This window comes from Aplysia californica, unplaced genomic scaffold (assembly GCF_000002075.1).
Source record: "Aplysia californica isolate F4 #8 unplaced genomic scaffold, AplCal3.0 scaffold00117, whole genome shotgun sequence".
NCBI lineage: Eukaryota > Metazoa > Mollusca > Gastropoda > Aplysiida > Aplysiidae > Aplysia > Aplysia californica.
This window is the reverse complement of record NW_004797387.1, coordinates 1,000,160-1,010,540: the sequence shown is the minus strand read 5'-3', so window position 1 is coordinate 1,010,540 and position 10,381 is coordinate 1,000,160. Positions and strand designations below refer to the sequence as shown.

General features: G+C 40.3%; 1 long non-coding RNA gene across 1 annotated transcript in view; it reads left to right on the top strand.

Annotated features, from left to right (window-relative positions):
* Positions 1 to 7,177: 7,177 nt before the first annotated feature.
* LOC118477514 overlaps positions 7,178 to 10,381 on the top strand; it is a 66,309-nt gene continuing 63,105 nt past the window's right edge. Inside the window, exon 1 of the long non-coding RNA XR_004858429.1 lies at positions 7,178 to 8,003. This is a non-coding gene — a long non-coding RNA (uncharacterized LOC118477514). The remainder of the gene's footprint in view (positions 8,004 to 10,381) is intronic.

Genomic DNA, 10,381 nt, shown 5'->3' with positions numbered 1-10,381 from the left:
CAAACAGAGAAAGAGAGAGATTGAGACGAGAGAGAGAGAGAGAGAGAGAGAGAGAGAGAGTGAGAGAGGAGGGGACAGACTGACTGACAGACAGACAGACAGACTGACAGTCAGACAGACAGACAGAGAAGACAAGAGAGAAGGAGAGATAGAAAGAGAGAAAGAGCGAGGCAGAGAGCCACACGTACACAGAGAGAGAAAGAGAGAGAGAGAGAGAGAGACAACGAAAAAAGAGGGAGGGAGGACAGATAGACAGACGGACAGATAGACAGACAGAGAAGAAAAGAGAGAGAGAGAGAGACAAAGAGAAAAGAGAGAGAGAGAGAGAGAGAAGGGGGGGGGTGGGAGAGAGAAAGAGAGAAGAAGGGGTGCCTCTCTTTTTTCACATTTCAAATGCCAAAACTTCAAGAAAAAGAAGAGAAGAGAAACTCCTCGCGGTTATTAACTATACCAAAATGTATCCAGCGTAAAATGCTCAGATCAACCTAATACTTTCATCCTTGAGGAGAAAGTTGGTTAAGTGTTGGCACCACTTAGTAATACGCGCGATAACACATTCAAATACAGGGGGATCCCCCCCAAAAAAAACTGTACAACTTTTTTCTGAATATATCTCGCACAAAAATTGCTGTAGAATGCTATAATTTGGAACAGACATAAAGCATTCAAGAGGAATTTGATTGACATAAAATCCACAAAGAAGGAACTTGTTTTGAAAACGGAAATGACTTAAAGAAAGAAGCTCCCAAATACGCAAAGTTCACCTGTAAAGCAAGTCGTGAAATGGTTGGTTCACTTTTTTCTTTATTTTTTTCTTGGACATTTAATTTTCCATCGCTGTGACATTTAAACAATACTTAAATTCTTTTACAGAGTTAAAAAAAAAAACCTCACGATTTCATTTTGAAATTCCTAGAAGCAATGTTCTACAAGCCCTACTTCGGACTCGAAATGTTCAATGGCGCCCTAACACAAGGACCTGCTAAACAATGAGTGTTTAATTAAAGCTACATACACTGCACATATTCAGTATGAAGTGGCTTCTAGAGACAATAGGGAGTGGAATGGCCAATAGACAGCATTCTTGGAGTTAACATTCCGCAGGGTTAAAATGGGCTTCACACTAAACCAAATGTCATCGAGGAAATGATCCCGCTTTTCAATACAATCGAGGAATCATGAAAACATTGCCATGCTCGGGTCCACGTCATCTCGGCCTAGCGAACATGAAAATGATACAGTCGTAGGTGAAGATCTGCCGATAGAATGCAGACTGTTGAAGTGTAGGAAAGTCCTAGCTGCAGGTCGTCTACGGGCAGACGTCTCATGGGACTCGACTACTGAAATCTGCACCCTGGTGACGTTTAAAGGGTTGTGCATGATGAGAGTTAGACCTGAAGATGTCATTTTAAAGGAAATTTTTAGCTCTGATTCGTTATAGATCCAAACTGACGGAACTTCTTAACTCACGACGCCAAAGGTCTTGAGGGCACCTAAGCATTCTCTCCCTGCTGTGAGCAGAACGCACGAAATGTCAAGGATGGTGAGTTTGTGGAGAGATAATTTTCGATCCAAAAAAACTCTCTGCTCCTTACTACATGTAACCATGATCTCAGCTGGCAAACTAAATTTGTGTAAAATAATATCTTCAGACCTCTATTGACTTGTTAGACTCCTGTAGCTTGCAATATGGCGCTATTGTTGCAACTTTGGGTGGTAGGCCTAATGTGAACTGGTGCGTCATGCTAGGAAAATGGCGACAAGGTTGAAAATGGGTTGTTTTTTATGCGCCATATAGAGCAAAACCATTCAATGGACTTATCTAAAATGCATATCAGACAAATTCCTTTTGGCTTCCAAATGTTATGTTCAAATCCGAAACACCAAACGTCAGTATGGAGGAAGATATTTACAAAACAAGTTGTACTGTGTTTTTTCGATCACCCTGTACTGTTACTTTTTCCGGCCTCTGTTACTTTGCTGTGTCGAGGAGAGAAGCAAACGTCTTTCTCGTGTTTGTTTTATCGCTTGTTGCTTCGGTTATGTTGTTCTTAGACTAATGTTTGTCTGACCGTCTCTCTCCATCTTTTCCTGCGCCTTTCTCTTTCACTGTTTCCAAATGTTATAAACAACAAACTGAAATACAATACAGTTAAAAATACAAGGTGATCAAAGAAACAAAAACTTAACAACTTTTTTTTCTGAATGTATCGCACAAAAAGTGTTCTAGAAAGTTGTAATTTGGAACAGACATTATTTATTTAAACGGGATTTGTTTTGACACAAAATTCACAAAGATAAAAGTTCTATTTGAAAACGAAAATGGATTTATGTTTAAGAAAATACACCTATAAACGCAAAATGCACCAATTAAAAATGTTTTAAAGAAAGTCATGAGCCTTTTGGCTTCCTTGTTTCTTTCTTTTCTTCTTAATATTTAATTTTTCCATCCCAGTAACATTTAAACATTCTTTGCCATATCGACAGACCGAAGGGCTAGAACCCAAATGGCCGCTGGATCGGAAACGTAAAGTAAAGTAAGTAACATTTAAACAATATTAAATTTCTCTTACATAATTAAAAACCTAACATTACTAAACTAGAGTTCTCAGAGCCAGTGCCCAACATGTCCTACTTTGGACTCGAAACATTTTGATGCCATCGTGGTGGCCAAACATAAGGACCCGCCAAACCCTGGATACTGAAAACCGCACACACTGTAAACTTCCCATTACAAAATGTCTTCTAGATGTGGTAGGGGGTGGGTGGGGTGCTCAATAGAACAACATTTGTTGAGTATACATATTGTGAAAAGGTGAAAATGGGCTCTTCGACTGAACCAAACGTCTTTGAGTTTGAGGAAATGTTCACGCTTTTCAAGACGACCGAGGAACCAGGAACGCATTGCCATCCTCTGATCCACGTCACCTTAGAAAGTCCGAAAATGATACTGTCATGGTGAAGATCTACCTTGAGAAAGTGGACAGCTGGGGAGTTAGGAAAGTCCTAGCTGCCGACATCGTCAACGGACAGACGTCTCATGGGACTTGACTACTGACTTCTGTATTCTGGAGACATTTAAAGGGGTGCAAAGGGTGTGTTTTCGATCTGTGGTAGTCGTTTTGTCTAGGGATTTTTAATTCTCATTCTCTATAGGTTCAAACTGACGGAACATTTCTACCCATATAACATCAAAGAAGGCCTTGAGGGTACTTTAGTTTTTTTCCGTACCTTGTGTGAAACTTACGAAATGGGGATGATGAGTTGGAGGCGAGGTGATGCTCAATACATAAAAAGCTCTCTACACTTTACTAAACTTAACTATGATCTCAGCAGGCTAGGGAAACTTGAGAAAAATAATATCTGCAAACTTCTGTAGGCTTATCAGACTGCTGTAGCTTACAATATGTTGCAATCGTTGCAGGCATAATGCAAACTGGTGCGTCACGGTACACAAATGGGAACAAAGCAACCAAAAATAAATAAATGGGCGGTTTTCTTTTGCGCTAAACAGAATTAACAAAACTATTCTGTGGAACTATCTAAAATGAATATCAGACAAATTCCTTTTTGCTGCCAAATATCATTTTTAAATTTTGAAACACAAAGTATGACTGTGTAGGAAGATATTTACCAAAAAATTTGTAGATTTTTTAAAATCACCCTGAAGTAATTAAACACATTAGAAGCACCAAGAACATAGCGCCATTGTAATCAAGTTTATTTTTTTAGGTTTTAAAAGTGAACTGGTCGCCAAGATGGTGGGTGCGGAGCAGGGGCCATGTGAATCTGACATTGTTAGGTTAGTTCAATACATAAGTGCCACAAGCTGAAGACATTCCCATTGGACGAAAAACAAAGCAGTAGAAAGCGTTCGCAGGACGGGTGGGGGAATAATAGTATGTAGGTTATTTTACACCCCTTTCGACACAGTCTCGATCATGTCAGGAGGCGGATTTCAATCCTGTCTGTCAGGGCTAGCCCGGGGAGACAGGGATACAACATCACAGCAGAAAGATTGAGATATTCGATAAAAAATTATCCCTACTTGAGAATAGAACTCGGTCTCTTGCCTGCGGCAGCAAAGCGTCTAGCTGCTGCACCACATATTATGTTGGTGAAAAAGGTGAATAACGTTTGAGTGGCATTAGAAATGGAAAATACAATAAGAAAACTGACCTAGCGCTTGTACCCAGACCCCAAAGATGCACTCTACCCTTGACTCTTTTGAGGTAAACAACATTATACTGAAGTGAAAGAAGCAGCCAACTTCAAATCCCGTGTAAATAGAACTACGTAGCCAATAAGAGATTAAAACAACACATGTCTGCTTATTCAGGAAAAATTATGATTATTTTCTTTTGATTAAGCGAGTGGCATCGTGGTAAAATCATGTGCTCGTCAAAACAATAAAATCGAAGAAATTGATATGTTTCCGCAAATAAAAAAATTAAAAAACGGAAAAAGCATCCTACTAATGACAACAAACCGGTACTTCGACAAACTTAAGTGAAGTCAGAACCGGCGAATTCTTTCTCCACACGTCGAGAGCCAGAATTTAATTTGGTCTCTTTTTTTCGGGGACTTCTTGTTCGATTTTGTTGTTTAGAGTCGGTTTTTTCTTGTTCAGCGTCATTTATGTCCATTTAAAAACACATTTCTGTCTTGATTTTACTGAAAGACATAAAGATGCAGTTTCTAAGGATGCTCTAGCGCTTTGAAAATCACTTCACATTTTCACATTATTTTTTTCTCGAACACTAGACGACTCCAGTCTTCATCAATCGTAAATGTCTCCACTTTTATCAAATATTGACGGATATCATTTTAACATCAGAAAGACAAACAGGCAAGCTTAAAGAAGATATAAATAGCTCCATATGTGCAAAAAGCAACAACTGAAGACCGCATGATTGTGCCATGTCGTGACACCATCTCTTGCTCAGAGGTTGGCCTGCAATGACCCACTACTGCCCTTCGCTCCATAACCTTCGTCTTGCACTCAATATTTTTAGACCAGTCCATACCTTGATGTTGTCGGTCCACATTGTTCGTTGGCCACCCGCAGCCCTTTTGCCTCACATATTGCATTGTGTAGAGAATCTGAGATACTTTTTTGTTTGTCGTTTTTATTTTTCCGGCTAATTTTGGCCATTTCGTTCAAGCAACCCATCTCAAAGGTAGATATTACCCCCGGGGCGGTGCTACTGACTGAAGTGTCTTTAGGCCATTCCCAAAAGGGGGGGGGGGGTGCATTGACATCTCGAGTTCTTATGCACAGTAAAATTGTAATTGTAAAAATAGGCCGATTCATCAATGTCACGCTCATAACTGTGCCTGACCTGCAACAGGGAACTGCTGCTTTTTCTTTCCTAAATCCTTACTATTGTCATTTCTCATCTACTTTTTGTATGTTTTTCACACTCTTGTGATCCGCTGTTTCCGGGGTGCCTTGATAGTCGAAGCAGACTATGGTCTGACGAAGCTAGAGAGGTGAGCAGAGAAAGTCTGATTCCCTGTAAGGACTTCTCTGTTGACATCCACCCCTTGGCACTAATGTGACCTTATGCAGTTGCGAGCGCCGTAAAACCTCTACTTAAACAAACAATTAAAACAAAAAAGGCAGATATTTATGTCTTCTTTTTTCATTGTATAAGTCAAGGAATACGGGGAAGAAGTAGCATTGTAATAATGTCCACCTTGAATGTAAAAATATAATTGCCGGTATGTAAATTTTCATAGTTTGTGCATTTGGCTGTATTTATTGCCTGTGACCGTGGTTGGGTTTTTTTTGTTTTGTTTTTTGTTGTTGTTTCAACTACGCTTTTGTCCTGTAGACTTCTTTTGCCAGAAGAAGTGAACGTGTTCCTTAAAGTAATAGAAGAGCTGGCAATGGTTTAAGCTTTACTTTGACAGCACACACACACACACACACACACACACACACACACACACACACACACACACAACACACACACTTACATACACACACATACACACATCTAAAAAAAATCACATTGAAGATATTTTAAAATACCCGCAACCTTGCAGGGATCCATGAAATGGCGTACAGGAAATAACACCGTTCATTTGAGAATGCGCAGCTTCAAAGCCACACGATGCGAAAAGGTAATAACATCATCTCGTAAATAGAAGTGAAAGTGCGGGCAAGAAGGTCGTTTCCTGGAAAAAAGCAGAAGTCAGTTTCACTGTTTGCCAAGCGACAGCGATGAAGAGTGTGTGTGTGTGTGTGTGTGTGTGTGTGTGTGTGTGTGTGTGTGTGTGTGTGTGTGTGAGGGGGGGGGGAGGACCGGAGAGAGAAGGAGAGGGGCGGGGGCCGGGTAGGGGGGGGGGAGCGCCTGTTATGGCTGTTGGGGGTAATGCCGAATAATTGCAGAATGTTAGTTAGCCGTTTTTGCTTTTAACTCTATCCGTACGCCATTGGGTTAATTTGTACCCTCGAGGTTGCATTCTTTATATTTTAGAATACGTGTAGTACGAAGATCTCTTTGAAACTTTCAGTGCTTCTCAAACAATCATTTTGACAAACTGCTATGAAAAGCGTACTGATCGGATTAACGAGTGATTTCCTCTTTGGAAAGTGGTGGCACAGAGTTCCCCACGTCATAAGGATACGATAGTAAAACACGACGTACGGAAAGGGTAAAGAATAATTCGATGGATTCTTTCTCACACTGTTGTTACTCGACGGCTGGCGGGTGCTCTGGTGTGGTTTGCTCCTTCTTTCCTATCGAAAATTATATCTATCGAACTTATCTTTCCTCCTTCTTTTCTTGTTATGTTACTCTGTTGTAACACGTCTAATCTCAGGCATATATATATGACCTATTTGTGCTGTAAGTGCCGTATTTAAAAAAAAACTAAAACTAAAATGACTTTGTTGTTAGAGATAATTTGATGAATAAGATGTAAGGATGTTCGAACAGGCTAAAAGAACACAAAAAGGAGCGTACCACGTTTCTATTCGCCGTCCGCCACAGCACAAGAACATTGTTTATTTCTCTTCCTCCGTCTCAGACTACGAGAAGAGGCAAATAAGAATTCTTTACGGCGATTGGCTGTGGCTGATCACGTGGTCTAAAACCAGCTCACTCCCGGTCAGCTACGGTTCCCAAGTTTCCAGACTCCCGAATAAATCGCGCACCCGTGGGATTCTCCGCGCGAGAGGTTCTCGTTCTCGTTTGTGTGATAGGGCTGGGCTACAACCGAATTTTAGATGATTCTATTTGAAACAAACCGGTATACATTAAAGCAGTTCGCATCAGGCCGTTCTGTCAGCGCAGTAGGTGGGTATCATACTGGACTAAGGAGTAGATGACCTTGATTCGAAGCCATACTTGGCATTGCAGATTAGTTTGCATTGCAATGCTTGACCGAAGGAGGTCAGATTATGTTCAGATACGTCCCACTCACTGGCGTACTCATTTTCTAATTCTCTTTGACCTAGAATCTAGACTTACCGCTCCCCTTCTTCATGCCTGGTCTGTTAACCCGTTAAAGACAAACAAGGAATGCATTTGTTTTGGATTTTTTAAAACTTAACTTCTTTCCTAACAGATTTGTTAATTCTGTCTCACACTTTAACAAGTCATGCTTGCAATGTAATTAACAATTTAGTGTTTTTTATTTGACTGTTCATCATGGCGTGAAATGCACTGCAACATTGCCTTTGACATTTGTTGATCGGACTTTTTAATAATATACATAAAGTGTCGGTTAAGCGACTCAAAGAATTATTTTGTTTGTAATTTCGAAGGGACATTTTTTTCAAGAACCAGTAATCCTTTTATGATAATGGAATTAACCGGTTAACCGAATTTGAAAAGGATTCTACCCAGCTCTTGTGCGCGAGAGTGTGAACAGTGGACCCATAGATAATAACATTCACATGGTGTGTGCGGCAAGCTAGTACTACCTCATACTACGTACTCAGTCTCTTGCTCTCTACGTGTGGAGGAAGAATTCGCCGGTTCTGACTTCACGTAAGTTTGTCAAAGTACCAGTTAGTTGTCATTAGAAGGATGCTTTTTTCTGTTCTTTTATTTTCTCTGACAGATCTTCTTTGTTCATTGTAATGGTGTCACTGGCGATTTGATGGGATTTAGTTTGTATGGGGAATCTCTCTCTCTCTCTCTCTCTCTCTCTCTCTCTCTCTCTCTCTCTCTCTCTCTCTTTCTTTCTCTCCCTCTCTCTCCCCCGCTCTCTCTCTCTCTATCTCTCTCTCTCTCTCTCTCTCTCTCTCTCTCTCTTTCTCTCTATCTCTGAATAGATACATCAATCTAGCGATCAATCTATCTCTCTCTGTGTTTCACTCTCCCTTTCCCTCTTTCTCTCTTTCTTGCTCTCTACCTCTCTTCTCTCTCAATCTCTCTCTCTCCCTTTGTCTCTTCTTCTCTCAATGTGTCTCTCTCTTCCCCTCTCTCGTTCTTTCTCTCTACCTCTTTCTCTCTCCCTCATTTTCTTGCTCTCTCTCTCTCTCTCTCTCTCTCTCTCTCTCTCTCTCTCTCTCTCTCTCTCTCTCTCTCTCTCTCTATCTCTCGCACAAACTCACACTCACACACACGCGCACACACACACACACACACACACACACACACACACGTACACTGCGTGGCACTGTTGGATATGAACGCAGAAGTGCGAGGTTCCAAAACGATATATCAAACAATAGCAACGCCAACAGCTGCAACAACAACAATAGAGGAACATTAGCAAGAATAGCAATATTGCTTGTTCCTGTCTATGCATCTCACCTCAATACTTTTTATCCAATTATATGTAATTGAGAAGGTTTTTTCTGTTTTTGTTTTGGTTGTTTTTTTTGTGGTCTTTTGTGGGGTTTCTTTTCTTTCTGTCTCTCCAATTCTTTAACAAATGCAGCGGCACGCGTTGCATAAATTTCCTGCAGATTTAAATATTTGTCACGTGTTTTCTATTTTTAGTGACATGTTTGGGCTTCACCTATATATTGTTTTATTTTGGAAGCTCTTATTGCTGTTGTTTATGTTATCGTATTTTGTTTTTCCATATTTTTGGGAGAGGAGGGGGAGGGGTAGGCAGGTGGGTTCATTGAACGATTATCGTCGTCGTCGTCGTAACCTCTAGGTTCAGCGACTGCAACGTCAACAGCAACGAACAACAACAGCAACAATAACAACCACAGCAACCGCAACTACAACAGCAACGACGACGACAAAAACATAACAACAACAACAACAACAACAACAATAATAACAGCAGCAGCAGCAGCAGCAGTAGCAGCAGCAGCAGCAGCAGCAGCATCAGCAGCAACAGCACCAGCAACAACAGCAACAGCAACAGTAGCAGTAGTATTAACAACAGCAGCTAATAAATCCTCAATTGATCAAAAGACGAAACAACAACAGGTCAAACAGCACCTCAGCAACAACAACAACAACAACAACAACACCATCAGCAGCAATAGCAACATTATCAACAGCAACAGCAACAACCACAACAACAACAACAACAGCGACAAAAACAACAACAGCTACTATTACTACTACTACTACTACTACTACTACTACTACTACTACTACTACTACTACTACTACTACTACTACTGCTACTACTACTACTACAACACTGCTATTACTACTACTACCATTGAGTGTCTACACCAAAAGTGACGACAATTAATTATTACATTCTTGAAATTCATTGAAGTTTCGAATGGTTTGCTAAAAAAGGTTTCCTCTTACCTATTATTGGACAGAACATTAAGCAAAAAAAAAAACAAACACCGACGGATTCTGACCACCACGATCACACCTTGCCATTAATGGGGAGGCTGGGGTCGCTTAGAAAAATTATGTTGGTCGCGTCCTCTTCCGACCGTTTATATATAATTTTGTCTTTCCTGCCACAAACTCCAGTCTTGTTTTCTCTCGTTGTATTTTTCTCTTTATTTCTCTCTCTCTCTCTCTCTCTCTCTCTCTCTCTCTCTCTCTCTCTCTCTTTCTCTCTTTTTTTTTTCTTTCTTTTTTTCTTTCTTTCTGTCTTTTGTCTTCGTTTCATTCTTTATAATTTCCTTTTTTTAATTATATCTGTCTTTCTGTCCTTGGTGTTTGTTTCTTTCTTCAATGTCTTGCCTATAAATTTCTCGTAGAACGTTTAATATATTTTCTTCTGTTTTCATGAATAGAAAAACAGTGCAGTGCCATTATCCTGGTAATATTTTTATTCGGGGCAGGGTATTATTGTGTAGATCTACATGGCATATTAGTACTTCTGCGTTATGATATACGTCCGTGTGACTATGTTTGTGGGGGTACATATATGCGTGTTCGTTTGTGTCTTTGCACGTGTGTGTGTGTGTGTGTGTGTGTGTGTGTTTGTG